The sequence below is a fragment of the Ornithorhynchus anatinus genome, chromosome X1 (assembly GCF_004115215.2).
Source record: "Ornithorhynchus anatinus isolate Pmale09 chromosome X1, mOrnAna1.pri.v4, whole genome shotgun sequence".
NCBI classification, from domain to species: Eukaryota; Metazoa; Chordata; class Mammalia; order Monotremata; family Ornithorhynchidae; genus Ornithorhynchus; species Ornithorhynchus anatinus.
Window position 1 is genome coordinate 4,751,525 of NC_041749.1, and position 20,959 is coordinate 4,772,483.

The 20,959-nt window shown below is 45.8% G+C and overlaps 1 protein-coding gene across 1 annotated transcript in view; it reads left to right on the forward strand.

Moving 5' to 3' along the window:
- Positions 1-1,100: 1,100 nt before the first annotated feature.
- Positions 1,101-20,959, forward strand: part of MYT1L (myelin transcription factor 1 like) — a 569,059-nt gene continuing 549,200 nt past the window's right edge. Inside the window, exon 1 of the mRNA XM_029051295.2 lies at positions 1,101-1,329. The gene's annotated coding sequence lies outside the window, so the exon portion shown is untranslated. The remainder of the gene's footprint in view (positions 1,330-20,959) is intronic.

The window sequence follows — 20,959 nt, forward strand, 5'->3', positions numbered from 1 at the left end:
GGGGTTTTATCTCGAGAACCACCGGCTGATATATTGAAAGGTTCGCTGTTTTTTAAGAAAAATATCGGGTCAGATTTCCGGGGCTCCTTGGAACCCTCACGTTCTAGATTATTGTCCCGACGCTCCAATCGGAACCCGCCTGCTCTCAACGAGCCCATTAAGTAATAGTCTTTGGGTTTGTTGGTTTTTTTTCTCCCATCCTATCGTATCCCAAGCCGTCAGGGACCTTTGGTTTTAATCTGGTTACGGACTTTAGAGGTCCTCTGAATATACTGTCTGTTCGAGGTGCCGGATGGAATAATGAAGCCCTTCAGAATCCACTGGGCCTCAGTATTACCATCACATATTTTTGCATCCTGGTTGGTAGTTGAAAAAGATCTCCCGGTGTTTTAGAGGCCAGTTGGGGGTGGGGGGGGGAGGAAGGGGAGGTGCCATTATGATTTAATGGAACCTTTCCCGAGAGCAAGTGTTATCACGGAGAGATCTGATTGAGAGAGAGGAGCGTTGGGAGTTTTGACGGCGTTAACTGCCGTCCGTCACAGAAATCAGTGTACGTCCCTCCCCAAAATGCGAGTAATGATAACCTTGTATCGGTGCCTTTGTGTTTTTGAGCTCTTATTTGGTTAGCTGTATTCAGATCAAAGTTTGACTCCATTTCATCTCCCCGAGCGTGGAGAGGTGGGTACGTTTCCAGCGGAGTAAACGTAATCCTGGCCGGAGTCTGCAAGTGGACCATCTCTTTTGTTTTAAAATAAACTGATAAAAAACAATCCAGGGTGAAAACGAATCCACTCTAGTGGAGTTGGCATTCTGAAAGACGTTTCAAGAATCGGTTGGCGTTAACTCTTGAGGAACTGCTCTCTCTCTGGAAGGGGCAGAGGGGCTAGAGGGGATTCGGGAGATGCGAAACGTACCAGGTCGTAGGCTCCGAGGAACGGTGCGAGGTTTCTCTCGCCACACCGCGATGCTACCACTGCGCCTTTGATAGAGGAGGTATTTTTTCGCTAGATCGCCCACTCGGCAGCCGGCGCAGGCTGCCTGTGGTATTTACGGTTCCCATCTATTACATTGAATACAGCACTGCACATGATACACATTCTGCTCTAGAGATTTAGGGGCCTGTGGGTACAATGTAGAAGCATACAGCGTACATCCCCAATCTTGTCTGCCTGCACCGCCAGCCTAATAAACGGGAGGGTTAGAAATGACCGGTGTCATCTCGGCCTCCAGCTCCAGAGAGATCTAGCTATGTGGTGAAGCGAACCCGCCCTTTTGGATTTGGCGAAGGCAACGTTCTGTGTGGCTTTAAAGGATGAAGGCCGAGATAGGGTAAGTCAGTCGGCGATATGCTACCGATGTGATTCTGCTGCAGTAATGTGGTCTCTGAGGGAACTTGGGCTTGGTGTAAACGACCCAGCCTGTCTTTCTGTTTCCCATCGCCTGTCTGTCTGCTGCCCTTAATGGAGTCGCTACTTGATCCTAAACTCCAGCCCGGCACGCCTGGCCCCCGTTCCTGCCGTTTAGCAGTGTCAACTTATTAATTTCTCTCTTCGACTTCAGGCCCGTGGGTTTCCTGTCTAAAAGCATTATGACTTTTGTCCATGTGGCAAAATAATTAGCATACAGATGAGGAGGGGATCCTGTCTCTTAGCCTCGCTACACCGACAAGATGTGCAGGGCAAAGTTGATTGGATGAATGGAGAGAGAGCATAGGGTGGGAGGTGGAAGGGGGGGGAGAAGGCGTGCAAGAGCATTAGAAGAGTTTGGTATCGTGGAGCAGGTTTGTAAATTTTCCGGGCGAATCTCTTAAGATGGAAGGCAAGGAGGCTGGTGCTGAAACGTTTGCTTGGCAGACAGGGGCCTAGCCTAGCTTGGAGGTGCAAAATTGGATTGCATGCGGAGATAATTCGTTTGGACGACTTTGTTTTGCCGTTCCTCACCTTGCTCTTGGCGATTTCCCGCAAGGTAAATATGCCCCATCCCTTTCCCGGGGTTCTCCCGAACAGTTCACGGCTCTTCGCAAAGTGGAGCAAAGTTCAACTCTTTTGGTCAGTAACAAAAGAATAGCTATTTTCTGCCCGTCGGGGATGGCTGCTTGACACGTTTTTCCGTGCATGTGTCCGGAGTTAAAATTAACTGTTTAGGGATTATTGTTTTCAGAAATGGGAAGCAGCCATTATTAAATGGGTTTAATGAATATTTGCTGGGAAGGGGGGATCCAGACCTGGAAAATTAGCACGTCTCATTGCGATTAAAGGCCAGAAGGTAGTGGGTTTTGATGGGTACAGGCTTTTTTTTTTTTTTTTTTTTTCCCTGGGCTGGAAGACGGTTTTGAGCTAATTTAACAGTCATCTCACTGGTGATTGTCAGAACCAACCTGAAGTTCTTATTGATCTGGAAAATCTGCGGAATGGACGTAAAAACAAACGGGTACTGTCTCTTGAAATAAAGGGATTTGATAAGAGGAAAAGCATGTTTAATGAGCTAGGATTCTAAAACCGGTGTTTAAATTGCACGAAACCTTGGTAAATGCCATACTGGTGTTTTGTCACTCAGTGACAGTGACACACATTTCTTATATAATTCCTTTCTGTACGTTCTTCACTGTGGATGCCTGCATTTTTAGGTGAATCTATTTCCCTGTCTGAAAGTCATTAATATTTAAATCATTTAAAATGTGAAAAAAATTAATGATTCTTAATCTCCTTAAAAATGGAGATTTTCTTTTTAACTGACCTAATTTTAACTGCTGTTAAGGTTGAGGTTAAGTAGAAATGATTATCCTTTAATTGTCTTTTCTAGTTTTCTGACTATTGCCTATCACTTAATAAATGACTTGCTTTCATTTTGAGGATGTTTTTCTCAAACTGTTTCACTTCAATGGGGTGGGTTTTTTTTGTTTTTTGTTTTTTTGCTTTTAAAGAACAACTAGAAATTTTGGAAAGGCAATACAACTTTTTTTTTTTTTCCTTTCGAGCATTGTCCTCCTTTGGAAGATGCTATGTTTACAAAAGGGAAAAGAAGGAAATCAAATCTTCAGCACAAGTTAAAGCTCAAACCTATAATGCTGCAATAAGCAATTAACCCTTCATGCTAAGTAGCTTGGACCGTCTCCTGATGATTCCTTAACCTCTTTAAGTTTCTGATTGTTAATGTTGTTTGGCTTTAGGAACGAGTGGCTTTTGGCTTCCTTTCTGTAAATCTTTTGAAAATAAAGGCTGCCCATATTAAATGTTCAAAATATGTTGGAAAACATGAGGGAAAAATGTTTGGGTTTTAGATTTTCCAGACCAAGTGCAGATAAAAATCAACTGTTTGGATGGATTTGCAGGATCTCCTACTTATCTGGAGATGAACAGTATTTGGATATTTTTGTCAATATATTCCTTTTTCAGCAACTGAATCAAAAGCTTAAATCATTCAAAATTGAAAAGGCAAATGCAGCCATACTTTAAGGACTTCTGAAACTTACTTTAAGGCTGTAATTTACTTTCTTCATAGTTTATGACTTTCTTGAAAGGTAAATAAATGTTCAATATTTGCAGGGGACCATGAAAGCAGCCACTTAACAAAAGAAGGTAAATGCTTAAGGGAGCCCCATCTATAATTCTTGCCTTGTTCTTGGCTGCTTTACAGAATGCAATTCGTGGCTTTTATAAACAGGCCAAAATTATGTCATATTAGTTGACAGGATTACTTTATACCACTATCAGTCATTGTACTATAGACTTGAGCTATGTTTGCATTCACAAACAATTCAAGGTTTTGTCAATGTGTATCTTACTGTTCTCATGTAAGATATAGTTTGAAGATCTATATATTATATATATATATATATATAGATCTAGCTGTATAAACATACACACGCATTTATACTTGGTTTCATTTGAAATTTTGAATGAAAAGTTTTCATTATAATAGCAATCTTCAAAATAAGAAACCAGTAAGCCTAATAAACCCAAACCCCCTTTGCTCCCTCCCCGGCAAAATTCCCAAACAAATTGTCCATCCCCAAATTTTCACTTCGCCAGGTTAATGGAGAAAAAAGTGGTAAAGTGCTTATCTTCTACTGTGGAGTCTGTACGCTACCCGCATACAAATGAGAAGAAATTGCAATACTGCTGTGGTGTTTACATCAGTCAGAAAATCCACAAGTTCTGATGTAAATGGGTGTCTTTTTAAGACTATCACTTGACCTTATTTTCCTTTGAAATTTAATTCTGTGGTGCATTCCTCCACTCATAGAGTGTGTTGTATCTAGTGTTTTGGAGTCTTCTGTGTGCGTGTGTGAGTGTGTGTGCGATTGTCATATCGAGACGCACGAGTAGTGTGTGCAGTCATTTTCGAGCAGAACCACCAGGTGAATATATGCATTAGCTGTGTGAGTGTCAAATATACGGCATTTACGAAACCTCAATAATAGAGTTCATTGAAACTTCATGGCTCTTAATTATTGCATCGCACAGAAGTAAGACAGCTTAAGACACCGTTAAATTTGCCCTAAATAGAATTGCCCCCAAATTTTGGACACTGCCAGAATTCTCAGGTGTTGCGGTCAATCGATTGAAGCATTCCCCAGATTAATAATTCACCTGGAAAAATCCTTTCAGCGCGTTGTCAGAGATTTTCATGATCTAATTTCTACTGCACCATGCTTCGACTCGAAGCATCCTGGAAAAATCTCACCCAGGGAACCAGAGCGACCCGTTTTAATGACTCCGAACTGAGCCAAGATTTGGCTTTCTGTGCCCGTCCAAGGGCTCAAGAGGTGGTCCACAGAAGTCTCGAGCAGTTCGTAGAGGTTGACTTCCCTAACGGCACCTTAGATTGCTTATGAATGCCTTGTCTCATCCGAAGCGTCCTGTGAGGGCAGAGCACCTGACCCCACGGAAGGGTGATAGCCATCCTTGCTGTGGAACCCATCGAGGCTGCAGGGCATCAAATCCCGTCTGCCGTGGAATTCTCCCATCGATCGTGAGGGTTCAGAAATCAATGCTGCATCTGCTGGTTGACGAGTGAGTCCTCTGGAACTCCCCCTTGCCTAATGCATCTGGGCAAGTGGCTTCAGAAACCAGTTTCCTTCAGGATAAATTGAATACGTCTTGAGGGGGAGGCATAGGCAAATTGATTAAGCGCTCTGCACCAAGATAGCTCATCAACATCTGTAAGGTCCAGACTTCCAACAGCCTTTCCATTGGAAGCTGATTTAGTTTTTTGAAATCTTCCAAGCCTACACAACTCATGTCTCATGCCAGCATGGCATTTTTTAATTAGGAAGCTGATTAGAAAGGGCATGGTATACCGCGGTTGTAGGTTCATTTGGCATCCATACAGCTGTCTGGTGTCTGAGTCCTAGAGAAAGGTTTTTCCTCTCCAGTTGGTCGGGGGAGAAAAGGAATCTGGGTAAGGTCAGAGGATGATGGAAAAAAAGCACACCAAACAACCCAAAAAACACCCAGTCTGATCCTGGCCCCGGTGGCCTTCATGTTCTTCATTCCGTAGCCTTTTTGTTTGTGTGAACTTTTTAGCGTTTAACGTGGTTCCACCACTTCTTTGCAGCAGTCTTGGAAGGCGGGATGTAGAAATGACCATTTAGCTTTTAAAAACAATATGTACCATAATACGCCTCGTGTAGAAGGGGGGAGTTAGGAAACTAGGATTGTGTGGGCTTCGGTGAGCCCAATCCTGAATCTCTGAGAGATTCTATCCGGCCCCATCTATAATACACTTAGAGGGCAGGGAACGTGGATTCTAAGAAAAGTCTTTTTGTCATTTATCTCTCAGGAGTGACTAGTTTGATTTTTTTTTTTTTTCAAGGGGAAATCCCCCTCTCTGTTGCCTTTGGCTAGTACAGGAGCATGAGAATCAAATTTTCTGCCGAACTGCAGCATTCCTTCTTCTGATGTGGTGTGAGGGAATAACATGTTCTGACACGGAACCTTCCCATCTTTCCTGTTAAGAACATGTTAGGCACATGTTATGCTGAAGTCTGGCAATGGTAAAGAACAGGAAAAGGAAGCGCTTGGCTCTGAGTCTCCACATGTTCCCCCAGGGACCACCATGGGTCTTCTCAGGCCTCTTTACCCTGGTTGCTATCAGGAGCTACATACGTTCTTTGTCCTTTTTCTGACCCTACAGTCGGGGGATAATGAGGTTTGGGAATATTCTGAGATTTCGAATGGCTTTCGATGGGCAGTGTCCTCAAACGGGTGGCCAGTCCAAGCGTTTCCCCAAATCCGTCATCACCCGAAGGAGTAAAGACCGGATGTTGGGGGTTGAGGGCTGTCTCGGGCTTGAAGCTGTGTCTGCTCCCAGGCTATATATAAAATGTTGTTGTTGCTCTTGCCGCCGCTGCCAGTACACTTCCAGGATGGCGACAGAGGATTAGCATAATGGGAAAATGCTGAGACCGTCTGAACCAGCCCTTACCCACTTGTGGAAAATCAATCCAAATCAGGATAGACAGGGGCACTGCTTTGGCGGGGGGAAGGAAAAAAAAAAGATGTCGATACGTGCTTGCCCAGCCTAAGGTTGAGGGAGATGTAAAATTTTGCCCGGCCAGGGTCAGGCTGCACTTTGGACAGGCTACGGTTAACCCTCCTCCTTGTGAACTGATCTGGCCCTTCTTGGGCTCCGGGCAGATGGGGCATACAGGCGTGCAGAAGGACAGATGGGCAGACAGACAGACAGACGGGTGGGTGGAGAGACAGATGGGCAGGCCCCGAGATAGGCAGGAGGCGGATTTGCGGACGGACAGGAAGGGGGGCAGAAGGGATGGGTGGTGGGGGGTAAGGGGGCAACAACCGGAATCACAGGCAGAGAGGGAGACGGGAAGGCAGGTGGGCTAAGATGGGCCCAGCTCCTCCTCGATCACCTGCGTCCTCAGACTGGGACAGAAACAGTATCGCCAAGTTGCAGACAGTTAAACGGGGCGGTAGAATCGGGCTTCCGGCCACTCTTCATTGGCCAGGTGAAACCTAAAAAGGAGGAGGAGAAGATTCAAATTAGAAAACTTCCACGCACCGCAGGGTTTCAGATGAAGAAACGGTTCATTGGCCTCGAGTCGGACCCGCCTGTTCCTACCTGGCCATTCTAGAATGAAAAGAATTTGAAGATTAAAGCCAGCGAGGAAGACATTTAGTTATGGTCAGGGTATTATTTTATAGTTGGTTTCAGTCTGGAAATTGGGTGGGGAGTCTGATGGTGTTATGGAATAGCCACTCCTTGGCTGGAAAGATGGAAATGGGTCATTTGAGGAAGAGGAATTGATTCAAGTCGGACCCTGGTCCCCTGTAGGGAGAAAGAAATCTCTGACCGGCCAAGATCCAGATTTCGAATTCAACTCTTCAATCCCCCATTTTTTAGGATTCAACTCTTCATTCCCCCATTGTTTCAAATGCCCCAAGCTGAAGGTCTAATGATATGTCATTCTTTATTTCTTATTGTCTATTATCTGATATCTTCTGAGCTTTTTCATGACCCTGATCATAAAATTTGAGTAGTTTCATTAGCAGAAACATTTCTGTCTAATAAACTGTTGCTGTGATTCTGTAAAGTCAAAAACACTGCTTCGCCCTTCGGGACTTCTAACCCTCATGGAAGCCAAGCTCACTGTGCTCTCTTCCCCGGGGAAAATTTAATGCACCTGTTTACAAATCACCACCTGTTCATCTAGTCTGAGGATTAATGATCAACAACGCTACGGGTTCAAAAGTGTTCGGCCATTTGGGTACTCGGCCCGCTGGACGGGCTCAAACGATCTTTTCTCGACTACGTTTGTGATATGTGTCGGATGTCTCATTCATTCAGTCGTATCTGTTGAGCGCTTACTCTGTGCAGAGCACTGGACTGAGCACCAGGGAGAGTACGGCACAACAATGAACAGACAGAATCCCTGCCCACTGCGAGCTTACGTCTATCACAACTAAGTAAAAGGCTGCAATGAAATTAAGCCTATGTATGGCTGGGACCTACATTTTAAGTCTCATGCCCCAAATAAGAGCTCAGTTATATATTCAGTACAGTTTGAAACTTCAATATAATGGGGATGCTTGCACATTTTTGTCGGTGAAGGTTTGTTTTCTTCAAGGATAATGATGGGCCACCTATTACAGTCGTTAGGTTATTTTTTCTGCTGTAATGAAATTCTTAACGTGGGCCATATTTTGTCGTATTGGGATTTTATCTGATATAATGCATTTGACAGTTTGCATTTTCACAAGCTTTACAAACAGGAACCTAATCCCTTCCCCCTCCCCCGATTACCTTGCTTAGGTAAATACCATCTCTAGCCATTTGAATCAATTTGGGAATAGGAGTTCACTGGCTTTGAGTTCATATAGATAATGATCTGCCAGGCAAAAGTCAAAATAGATGCCTCCCCGGCCCCCCAGCCTTCGGTAGCTAGTCTATAGAATATTTATGTAGGACTCCACCATCCTTTTCTAAATGATATTTTTGGAGCTGTATCAGCCAACGAGTTGAGGATGAGTGATCCTCGTAGAACGTTTTACCCAGCGTATGTGCTTAAGGGAATTTAATGATGGGGTCTTTGCTCCTGTCCCTTTCTGGAGGTGTCAGGATAACTATTTCAGGCTCCATTCCCTTCAACTGACAGGGCAGTCTATAGAAAGGAAATTCAGATTGTATCCCAAGCCCATTTGGGCTGAACCAAAGCTTCCTTGTTAATCACTCTGAAGCTGAGGTTGCTGGCCTGGAGCTGTTAATTGCCCTGAAGAAAACTCCCAAAGCCAGAGCCGAGGGAGCTTGATACAGGCCATTCAGTGTGGCCCGACTGTAGCCATCTAGTGTGGCCTAGTGGCTAGAGTATGGGCCTGGGAGTCGGAAGGACCTGGGTTCTGATCCGGACTCTGCCACCTGTCTGCTGGGTGACGGTGGGCAAGTCAGTCTTTCTTCTCTTTGCCTCGTTATCTCATCTGTAAAATGGGGATTAAGACTGTGAGCCCATGTGGGACAGAGACCGTGTTCAACCTGATTACTTTGTATCTACTCCAGTGCTTAGATCAATGTTTGGCACATAAGAAGAGCTTAAGAAGTACCACTGTTATTATTATTACATTATTATGCTGTTTAAGCCGGGACGTACTATGGTCCTCTCCCGGTGGAAACACTCAGTCAATCAGGAGTATTTACTCAGCACTTACTATGCAGGACACTGTACTTAGCATTTGGAAGAGTATGATACAGCAGAGTTGTTAGACTTGTTTCCTGCCCACAAGGACCTAAGAGGGTAGAAGGGGATTCAGAAGTTAAAATAAATCATGGATATGCACATATAAGTGCCGTGGGGCTGAGTGTAGATATCAAGTGCTTAAAGGTTACAAATCCAAGTACTTAGGTGACATAGAAAGGAGGGAGACTTATATACCATGCTCTCCCAAGCGCTTAGTATAGTACTTGGCACACAGAAACCGCTCAATAAATACGTTTGAATGAATGATCGAATAGGGGAAATGAGGGGTTTAGTCAGGGAAGGCATCTTGGAGGAAATGTAGTTTCAATAAATGTCATTGATTGAGTCACCCAAGATGGAATGAGAAGCAATAAAGTCCAGAAGCGCAGCTCATAAATATCAAAGCAACATACGTAACGGGCACTTTACTCTCCCAGGAACTTAGTACAGTCTCTTTGAACACAATAAGAGCTCAGTAAATATCATTGATGGATTGACTATGGAATCACCAGCAACAAGGTAATAATAATATTGGTATTTGTTAAGCGCTTACTATGTGCAGAGCACTGTTCTAAGCGCTGGAGTAGATACAAGGTCATCTACAGGTTGTCCCACGTGAGCCTCACAGTTAATCCCCATTTTACAGATGAGGTCACCGAGGCACAGAGAAGTGAAGTGACTTGCCCAAGGTCACACAGCTGACAAGTGGCAGAACCGGGATTCGAACCCTCGATCTCTGACTCCCAAGCCCAGGCTCTTTCCACTGAACCATGCTGCTTCTCTGAGGTCCAGAAATACAGTTTGTAAATATCAAAAGCAAACTACACAACCAACGGCTTCACTGGGAAAGATATTTGAGAAGAACGTAAGAGAGCAGGAAGAATGTAAGAGAGCAGGATACCTGAGCGGTTGAAATTAGGCGAGTTCTAGGGTGGGCTACGACGACTGAGAAATATTTCACGATGTCGTGAAACACAACTTTAGGTGCTACAACATAGCAGTGTGTTGTTGGCCAAAGGACAGTATCGGACAAATGAGCCTGTATTGCAACCTGAAGATTCAGAAGGTTTGTGAAACTATGAGCAAGAATTCAAAACAGTGCAAATCACTAAAAATAACAACTGCAGTGATACAAGAATCATTTTTAAGGGATTTAATCGACCAGGTATTTTTATTATTTGACTTGGATTTTAAGGACAGAAAGAGGCTCCCTGTGGGCAGTGAGTGTGTCTACCAACCCTACTGTATTGTACTCTCCCAGGTGCTTAGTAAGTGTGCTCAATAAATAGGATTGATTACTGGAATGCTATTCATAAGTAGAGTGATTTCAGCCTTCATCTGCTAGATCGTCAGGGAAATTCCCTAATGTTGTATCAGAGAAGGAGAGAAAAGTTGTTCACGGACACTAAATGTAATGATTATTATTCGTATTAGAGAAAACACTATAGCCGGAGGTTTCAAGCATTTGGGCTCAATGAGAGTGTAACTAACTGATAATAATTAATAACTATAACTAATTCCCATAACAGTGTAGCAGATTGTTGGGTTAAGAGTACAGTGGAATAGCTGAAACCACCTCTAGACTCTAAGTCCGGTGTGGGCAGGGATTGTCTCTCTTTAATGCTGAATTGTACTTTCTGAGTGCTTAGTACAGTGCTCTGCACACTCTAAGCACTCAATAAACACGATTGAATGAAGGAAGGAAGGAAGGAAGGAAGGAAGGAAGGAAGGAAGGAAGGAAGGAAGGAAGGAAGGAAGGAAGGAACCACCTGCTAAAAGTTCTTTAGTTCTTACCTTCACCTAATAATAATAATAAGAAGAAGAAGAATTGTGGTAATTGTGACCCGCACTGTACTAAGTGCTGAGGTAGATACAAGATAATAATAATACTAATGATGGTATTTTTTAAGCACTTTACTAGGTGCCAAACGCTAATCAGGTCCCATATGGGGCTCCCAGTCTAAGTAAGGAAGAGAACAGGGATGGAATCCCCATTTTGCAGATGAGAGAACTGAGACCCAGTGAAGCCAAGTGATTTGACCAAGGCCGCACAGCAGCTATGTGGCAGAGCTGGGATTAGAACCCAGGTCCTCTGACTCCCAAGCCTAAGTTCTTTCCAGGAGGCCACACTGCTTCACATCCACTCCAGCTTGAATATTAATGGTAATAATCGTGGTACTTGATAAGCACTTACTTTGTGCTAAGTACTGATTTAACCGCTGGGATAATCGGGTCAGACACTGTCCCTGTCCCACATGGGACTCATACTCTGCACGGAGAGGGAGAATGACTATTGGATCCCCATTTTACAGATGAAGAATCTGTGGCGCGAAGTCCAACGACTTGCCCAAGGTCGCTTGGCAAACAAGTGACGGAGCCAGTGGAAAGAGCATGGGCTTTGGGGTCAGAGGTCATGAGTTCGAATCCCAGCTCTGCCACTTGTCAGCTGTGTGACTGTGGGCAAGTCACTTCACTTCTCTGTGCCTCAGTGACCTCATCTGTAAAATGGGGATTAAGACTGTGAGCCCCACGTGGAACAACCTGATTCCCCTGTGTCTACCCCAACGCTTAGAACGGTGCTCTGCACATAGTAAGCGCTTAACAAATACCAACATTATTATTATTATTATTATTAGAACTAAGAGAAGCAGCGTGGCTCACTGGAAAGAGCCCGGGCTTGAGAGTCAGAGGTCATGAGATCTAATCCCGGCTCCTCCGCTTGCACAGCTGTGTGACTTTGGGCAAGTCACTTCATTTCTCTGTGCCTCAGTAACCTCATATGTAAAATGGGGATTAGAGCTGTGAGCCCCACGTGGGACAACCTGATTACCTTGTATCCCCCCCCGCCAGGGCTTAGAATAGTGCTTTGCACATAGTAAGCGCTTAACAAATACCCCCACTATCCTTATTATCTTATTATTAACTAAGGTGCTGGGACTTTGAGGCCCATGCTCTTTCCACTAGGCCACACAGCTCCTCTCAATAGCTTTGGGTTTTGATTCATCTGAGGACAAGCAGGGCTAAAGTACGTCCTGGAGGGAAAGTGGAAAGGCGAGGAAGACGACAGTGCTCTCGGCCCTTCAAAATCAATCATATCCAGCGCTTAGTACAGTGCCTGGCACATAGTAAGCGCTTAACAGAATACCATAATTATTATTTATTGAGTGCTTGCTACTACAACTAATCATGATTGTGGTGTTTATTAAGCACTTAATTTACTATGTGCCAGGCACTGTACTAAATGCTGGGGTGCTTACAAGCAAATTGGGTTGGACACAGTCCCTGTCCCATGTGGGGCTCACAGTCTCAATCCCCATTTTACAGATGAGGGAACTGAGGCGAAGTGAAGTGAATCTCCCAAGGCCAGACAGCAGACAAGGGACGGAGTCAGGATTAGAATAATAATGATAAGAATTGTGGTATTTGTTAAGCACTTATTTCGGAACTGAGGCGAAGTGAAGTGAATCTCCCAAGGCCAGACAGCAGACAAGGGGTGGAGTCAGGATTAGAATAATAATGATAATAATTGTGGTATTTGTTAAGCACTTATTTTGGGCCAGGCACTGTACTAAGCGCTGGAGTGGGTACAAGCAAATCAGGTAGGACACAATTCCTGTCCCATAGGAGGCTCCGAGTCTCAATCCCCATTTTAAAAAGGAAGTAACTGAGGCCCCAAGAACCGAAGTGTCTTGCCCAAGGCCATGCGGTAGACAAAGGGCGGATTCGGGATTAGAACCCGTGACCTTCTGACTCGCAGGCCCGGGCTCTAGTCACCGCACCACGTTATGTGCAGAGCACGGTACTAAGCACTTGGTAGAGTACGAAAGAAGAGAATTAGCCGACACGATCCCTGCCGGTAGTGAACTCTGGTAGCTCCCCAAGGAGAAAATGGTGGACGGGAGGAATATCGTATCCGGTGCGGGTTCTTCTGGGAGAGTCCCTTTACCGTTTACTATATTGCCCACTCCTGGGACTGTGAAGCAGTGGAAGCTGTTCTCCCCCAGCCACCCACTCCCCAGTTGATGAGGCTTTGGGGGGGGCAAAACTCTAAGGCCTGTCTTGCCTCCCCACCCCTACCCTCTGCCCCCCTCTTCTTCCTCTCCCCTTCCCTCCCATCTTCCAACACTTCCTCTAGTCCAGGGAGCGAAGACCATCTCTGGGGAAGAAAAGATTGATGTCTGTCTCCCCCGGAAACAAGACTGTAAGCTCACTGGGAGCAGGGAATGTGTCAGTTTATTGTTGCATTGTACTCCCCCAAGCACTTAGTACAGAGCCGGGCACGCAGCAAGTGATCAATAAATACGATTGATGAATGAATGGGTTTACAGTATATAGTTGATCAGCATCTCCTGTTTGCTATCGTGTTAGTTGCTAGATACTCCCATTGCGGGGAAAAGAAAGTGTCCCCAAGGGAGACAAAATCCAAAGTGTGAAAACAAAACAAGGTTGCTAAGGCTAAGGTTTGCTTCCTGGTCTTTCAGACAAGTCAGAAGGAGCCTGAAGTACGGTGCTTTTCTCCCCCGATTAGACCGTGCGCCCGTCAAACGGCAGGGACCGTCTCTATCTGTTGCCGACTTGTTCATTCCAAGCGCTTAGTACAGTGCTCTGCACATAGTAAGCGCTCAATAAATACTACTGAATGAACTATAAGCGTTCAATAAATGTGATTGAATGAATGAGCTATTTGAACTAAAACGTTAATGCGCTTTCTGATCGTCTCCACTTTCTCTTATAGTATTTGTGAAAGCACTTTCTAAGTGGCAGGCACTGTACTAGGCGCTGGAGTTGATACAAGCTCATCAGTTTGGACCTTGGCCATGTTCCACGTGGGGCTCATCGTTTTAATTCCCGTTTTACAGCTGAGGTAACTGAGGCCCAGAGAGTTGAAGCGACTTGCCCAAGGTCACACAACGAACAAGCGGCAGAGCCGGGATTAGAACCCAGGTCTTCCTGAGTCCCAGGCCTGGGCCGTGATCACTTAGGCCACGCCGCTTCTCCATTCCAAGTGATCTTTGAGTACGGTGAGCGGCCTCCAAAAGAAAGACTGTCAGAATTGTGTGATCGTCGATGTGGTCCATCCTCTCGGTCGTATCTATTGGGCGCTTACTGTGTGCAGAGCGCTGTACTAAGCTCTTGGGAGAGTCCAATATAACAACAAAGAGAAGCATTCCCCATCCACAATGAGCTCACAGTCCAGAGGGAGAGACAGACATTAATATACATAAATGAATGAATAAATAAATGACACATATATACAGAGGTACTGCGTGGCGGGGAGGGAGGATGAATGAAGGGAGCAAGTCAGGCAACGTGGAAGAGAGTGGTCAAAGAGGCAAGGAGGGTGTAATCAGGGAAGGCTTCTCGGAGGAGATGTGACTTATGGTCAGATTTCACCTGCCTGGCCAGGTCGGTAGCACACTTGTCACCTTTTCCCTTGCGAGAATTGTTATCACTGAGGTGGGAACAGGGACCGTGTCCAACCTGATTAACTCGTGTCTAATCCATTGCCTAAGACCGTGCTTGGCATATAGAGAAGCTTGTTGTGGGAAGGGAAAGTGTCTGCCAACTCCGTTACGTTTCCATATTATACTTTTGATGGTATCTGTTCCGTTCTTACTGGCTGTCAGACAGCGTTCTAAGGATTCACCAAATGCTATCATTATTATTATAGTATAATTGTAATCAGCAAAATATAATGTCGGTATTTGTTAAGCGCTTATTGCGTGCAGGGCGCTGTTCTAAGCGCCGGGGGAGATACAGGGTCATCGGGTCGTCCCACGGGAGGCTCACAGTTAATCCCCATTTTCCAGATGAGGGAACTGAGGCCCAGAGAAGTGCAGTGACTCGCCCACGGTCACACGGCTGACAAGCGGCAGAGCCGGGAGTCGAACCCATGACCTCTGACTCCGAAGCCCAGGCTCTTTCCACTGAGCCACGCTGCTTCCCCAATATATAATTAATGGTTTGCTTTGGGGATTCCTCTCCATTTTGCTTTCATCTCTCTGACCAAAATCAATCAATCAGTAAATGGTATTTATTGAGCTTTTACTGCGTTGCGGGGCACGGTGGCTAGAGCACGGGCCGGGTAGTCGGAAGGTCACGGGTATTAATCTCTCCTCTGCTGTTTGTCTGCTGTGCGGCCTTGGGCAGTGCACTCACTTCTCTGGGCTTCAGTTACCTCATCTGTGAAAATAAGGATTAAGACCGTGAGCCCTATGTGGGACAGGGACTGTGTCTAACCTGATTTGCTTGTATCCACCCCAGTACTTAATACAGTGCCTGGTGTGTTGTAAGCGCTTAACAAATTCATTCAATCATATTTATTCAGTACAGTGTGCAGAGCACTCTACTAAGTACTAAGTGAGAAGCCGCGTGGCTCTGTGGAAAGAGCCCGGGCTTTGGAGTCGGAGGTCATGGGTTCGAATGCCGGCTCGGCCACTTGTCAGTTGTGTGACCGTGGGCGAGTCACTTCACTTCTCTGTGCCTCAGTTCCCTCATCTGTAAAATGGGGATTAAGACTGTGAGCCCCACGTGGGACGACCTGATTCCCCTGGGTCTACCCCAGTGCTTAGAACAGTGCTCTGCACATAGTAAGCGCTTAACGAATACCGACGTTATTATTATTATGTGCTTGGAAAGGACAATTCAGCAACAGATAGAGACAGCTCCTACCCAACAACAGGCTCAAAGTCTAGAAGGGGGGCGACAGACCATCAAAACGAGGAAACAGGCATCAGTAGCGCCAATACAAGTAAATATAATTACAGTTAAATGGAATTCCATAATTATTATTATTATTATTGTACTAAGTGCTTGTGAAGGTACCGTATAATCGAGTTGGCAAAACCGATATCTGCCCACAGCTAGCTTGCAATTTAGGGGACGTTTTGACATATTTTCGTATGCACATATTTACACGCCTACGTATGTAACGTTCGTATGGAATCTATGTAACGACTATGTTACGTGACTGTCGTCTCCAACTGAAGACCTGGAAAACGAAAGGGAATTCAGAAACCATCCACTGAGCGTCCAAATGTGCGATGACCCTGCGTTTTACAAGGAATTAGAGGCAGAGATATACCGCTCTCAATCCCAGCTCCGGATTTGGTGTCCATTGGTATTCATTCATTCAGTTGCAGTTATTGAGCACTTACTGTGTGCAGAGCACTGTACTAAGCGCTTGGAAGGAACAATTCAGAGCAGTGGTGGTGAAGGTTTCTTCGCAGATTTTGCCTGGGAACACGAAGACATGGAAGTTGTGACTAAAGGTCCCATCTCCTCCAAGAGGCCTGCCCCGATTAAGCCCTCTCTTCTCCGGCTCGCTCTCCCTTCTGGGTCGTCTGTGCATTTCAATCTGTGACTTTGGGGCGTTTGGTATTCGCCTCACCCACAACCCCAAAGCATTTGTGGCTCAGTGGAAAGAGCCCCCGGGCTTGGGAGTCAGAGGTCGTGGGTTCGAATCCAGGCTCTGCCACTTGTCAGCTGGGTGACTGTGGGCGAGTCACTTCACTTCTCTGGGCCTCAGTTCCCTCATCTGTCCAATGGGGATGGAGACTGTGAGCCCCACGTGGGACGACCTGATTCCCCTGTGTCTACCCCAGCGCTTGGAGCGGTGCTCTGCACATAGTAAGCGCTTAACAAACACCAACATTATTATTATTATTATTATCTATGTACATATCTTTAAATTGCACATTATCAATTACTGAAGTATTCCTATTAATGTCTGTCTCCCCTGCTAGACTGTAAGCTCGTTCATTCAATCGTATTTATTGAGCGCTTGCTGCGTGCAGAGCACCGTACTCAGCATTGGCTAATCTGCTAATTCTGTTGTTCCGTACTCTCCCAAGGGATTAGTACGGTGCTCTACACATAGTAAGCCCTCAATAAACACATCTGATTGATTGATGGTATAAAAAATCGTTGCTTTCCCTAGAGCCCTTATGTATATATTTATAAATTATTTATATTAATAACTCTCTCCCTCTCTAGTCTGTAAGCTTGTTCTGGGCAAGGAACTTGCCTTTCCACTAGACTGCAAGCCCCACATGGGACGGGGACTGTGTCCAACCTTATCGACTTGCATCGACCCAGCACTTAGAACAGCGTTTGGCACATAATATGTGCTTGACAAGTACCGAAATTATTTCTTTATTACTCTTGCACTTACAGTAAGTGCTCAATAAAAGCAATGAATTGATCATTTCCCAAACCTTACATCCCTGGTTGCTTAGGCTGGTCACAACCATCGAATCGCTCAGGTTTGAGTGGCAAACTTAAAATCCAATAATATCAGGGTCAGCTCAGCGAACCTACGTCCATCCAGCTTTATGGGGTAGACTCTGAAAGGGTGTTTGAAAATCAATCGGTCAAAGGTATTTATTAGGCACTTACTGTGCCCAGTAATCAAATGAGAAGCGAAATAAAAACTTCTTTGTGCAGTCAACTCTTTTGTAGCATGAGGGTTATGTGCTGACATGAAGCGGGAGGGAGGTCAGGTTTCGACTTTCTTTTTCGCAGATGAGAAAACCGAGGTCCAGAGAAGTGAAGTGATTTGCCCAAGGTCATGTGGCAGACAAGTGGCGGGGCTGGGATTAGAATCCAGGTGCTCAGACTCCCATATCCTCTATCTGATTAGGAGTTGTTGTTTCAAGTGGAGAGAGGAAGGCAGCCCTTGAGGTTTGGAGGAGTGAAGAGATGCGGGCTGAGCTGTCATTTGAGTGAGATGTCCCAGGAAATAGGGCCAGAGCTCAACCATTTAGAGGCGAAAGAGGGGACCAGTTGGGGGTTAGGGCACCATTTTGGATTGTCTGTACCAGAAGGCCTAGAATCCTACTGGACCTAAATGGGTGTATTTCAAGCACACGGCGGCCCGGAGCTGAGCTGAGTCCGAGAACGAGGTAGGGTCCACTACTAGGACCTTCGTATGTCAATCGATCGATAATAATAATAATGTTGGTATTTGTTAAGCGCTTACTATGTGCAGAGCACTGTTCTAAGCGCTGGGGGAGATACAGGGGAATCGGGTCGTCCCACGTGAGGCTCACAGTTAATCCCCATTTTCCAGATGAGGTAACTGAGGCACAGAGAAGTGAAGGGACTCGCCCACAGTCACGCAGCTGACAAGCGGCAGAGCCGGGAGTCGAACCCATGACCCCTGACTCCGAAGCCTGGGCTTTTTCCACTGAGCCACGCTGCTTCTTCAATATCATCATCGGGCTATGCAGATTCCCCACTCCGCCCCCAAATCCACATCAGTGGTATATACATTGAGTGCTTACTGTGTATCAAATGCTTGGGAGAGTATGTTGAAACAAAGTTTCTCCCTCTAGACTGTAATCTCATTGTGGACAGGGAACGTTTCTTCCAGTTCCGTTGCACTGTACTTTCCCAAGTGCTTAGTAAGTGCTCTGCACATATTAGGCACTCAGTAAATTTCATTGACGATAATGACGACGATGATGACGACGCCAATGAGTTGGTAAAGGTGTTGCCTAAAACGAGCTTACAGTCTTGAGGGGAAGAGAGACGTTAATATGAATAAATACATTACAGACGTGTTTTTAAGTGCTATGGGGCTGAGAGTGGGGTGAATATCAAGAACTTAAAGGATACAGATCCAATCATCCCAGAAGGGTGATCGAGTTGGGGAAAAGGGGGCTTAGGCAGGGAAATGTTTTTTGGAGGGGATGCAACTTTAGTATCATTGATTAGATCAATCAGTGGGATTTGTTAAGCATTTACTATATGCAGAGCACTGTACTAACTCCTTGGGAAAGTTCAAAACAATAGAGTGGACAGACCTGTTCCGTGCCTACAGTGAGCTTACAATCCAGAAGATTGAATAAGGCTTCAGATTTGGGGAGACTGGTGGTCTGGCATGAATGGAAGGGCAGGAATTCCAGGCCAGAGGGAGGGTGTGGGAAAAGAGCTGGTGGTGAGATAAATGAGATTAAGGCACGATGAGTTAGCTTGTGTTAGAAGAGCAAAATATACGGGCTGGGCTGTAGTAGATCAGTGAAGAGGAGGGGGAGAGCTGATTGAGTGCTTTAAAGCCAATTTGAGGAGTCTCTTTGATGCAGAGGTGGATGGGCAACCACTGGAGGTTCTTGAGGAGTGGGAAGACATGGACCGAATGTGTTTTTTGGGAAAATGATCCGTGCATCAGAGTGAAGTATGGACTGGAGTCGGGAGAGACAGAAGGCTGGGAGGTCAGCAAGGAAGCTGGTACGGTAATCAAGACAGGATCGGATAATGTTTGGATTAATATGGTAGCATCTTGGATGGAGAGGAAAGGGCGGATTTTAGCAGTGATAATAATAACGTCGGCATTCGTTAAGCGCTCACTACGTGCCGAGCACTGCTCTAAGGGCTGGGGGAGATACAGGGTCGTCAGGTTGTCCCACGTGAGGCTCCCGGTTAATCCCCATTTTACAGATGAGGGAACTGAGGCCCAGAGAAGTGAAGTGACTCGCCCACAGTCACACAGCTGACAAGTGGCAGAGCAGGGATTCGAACTCATGACCTCTGACTCCCAAGCCCGGGCTCTTTCCACCGAGCCACGCTGCTTGGGATTTGGTGACGTGTGGGTTGTATGAGAGAGATGAGTCAAGGATCACGTCTAGGTTATAGTCATGTGAGATAAGGAGGATGGTGGTATTGTCTACAGTGATGGGAAAGACAGTGGGAGTACAGGGTTTGGGTGGGAAGATGAGGAGTTCTGTTTGGAAATGTGAAGTTCGAGTTGTCGGCAGGACATCGAGAGAGAGATGTCCCAAAGGCAGGAGGAAATGCTCCACTGCAGCGGAGAGAGATCAGGGCTTGGGAGATGAATCTAGGAATAATAATAATAATGACAATAATTTTGATATTTTTTAAGGACTTACTATGGACCAGGCACTGTACTAAGTGCTGGGGTGGATACAAGCAAATCGGGTTGGACGTAGGCCCTGTCCCAAGTGGGGCTCACAGTCTCAATCTCCATTTGGCAAATGAGGTAACTAAGGCACAGAGAAGTGAAGTGACTTGCCCAAGGTCACACAGCAGACGAGCGGCAGAGCTGGGATTGGAACCCATGACCTTGTGAGTCCCAGGCCCGTACTCTATCCACTATGCCATGCCGCTTCTCCCATCGATTAGACTGTAATCCCGTCACTGGGCAGGGATTGTCTCTATCTGTTGCCGAATAGTACATTCTAAGCGCTTAGTACAGTGCTCTGCACATGGTAAGCGCTTAAAAAAATACTATTGAATGAATGAATGAATAATTATGGTACTTGTTAAGCACTTACTATGTGCCAAGCACTTACTATGAGCCAAGCACTGTTCTAAATGCTGGGGGAGATACAAGGAAGTCAGGTTGGACACGGTCCCTGCCTCATGTCGGCCTCACACTCTTAATCCCCATTTTATAGATGAGGTAACTGAGGCACAGAGAAGTGAAATGACTAGCCCGAGATCACGCAGCAGACTTGGGGTGGAGCCAGAATTAGAACCCATGACCTTCTGACTCCCAGGCCCGTGCTCTCTCCACTGATAATAATGTTGGTATTTGTTAAGCGCTCACTATGTGCCGAGCACGGTTCTAAGCGCTGGGGTAGACACGGGGGAATCAGGTCGTCCCACGTGGGGCTCGCGGTCTTCATCCCCGTTTTACAGATGAGGGAACTGAGGCACCGAGAAGTGAAGTGACTTGCCCAGAGTCACCCAGCTGACAGGTGGCCGAGCCGGGATTCGAACCCATGACCTCCGACTCCAAAGCCC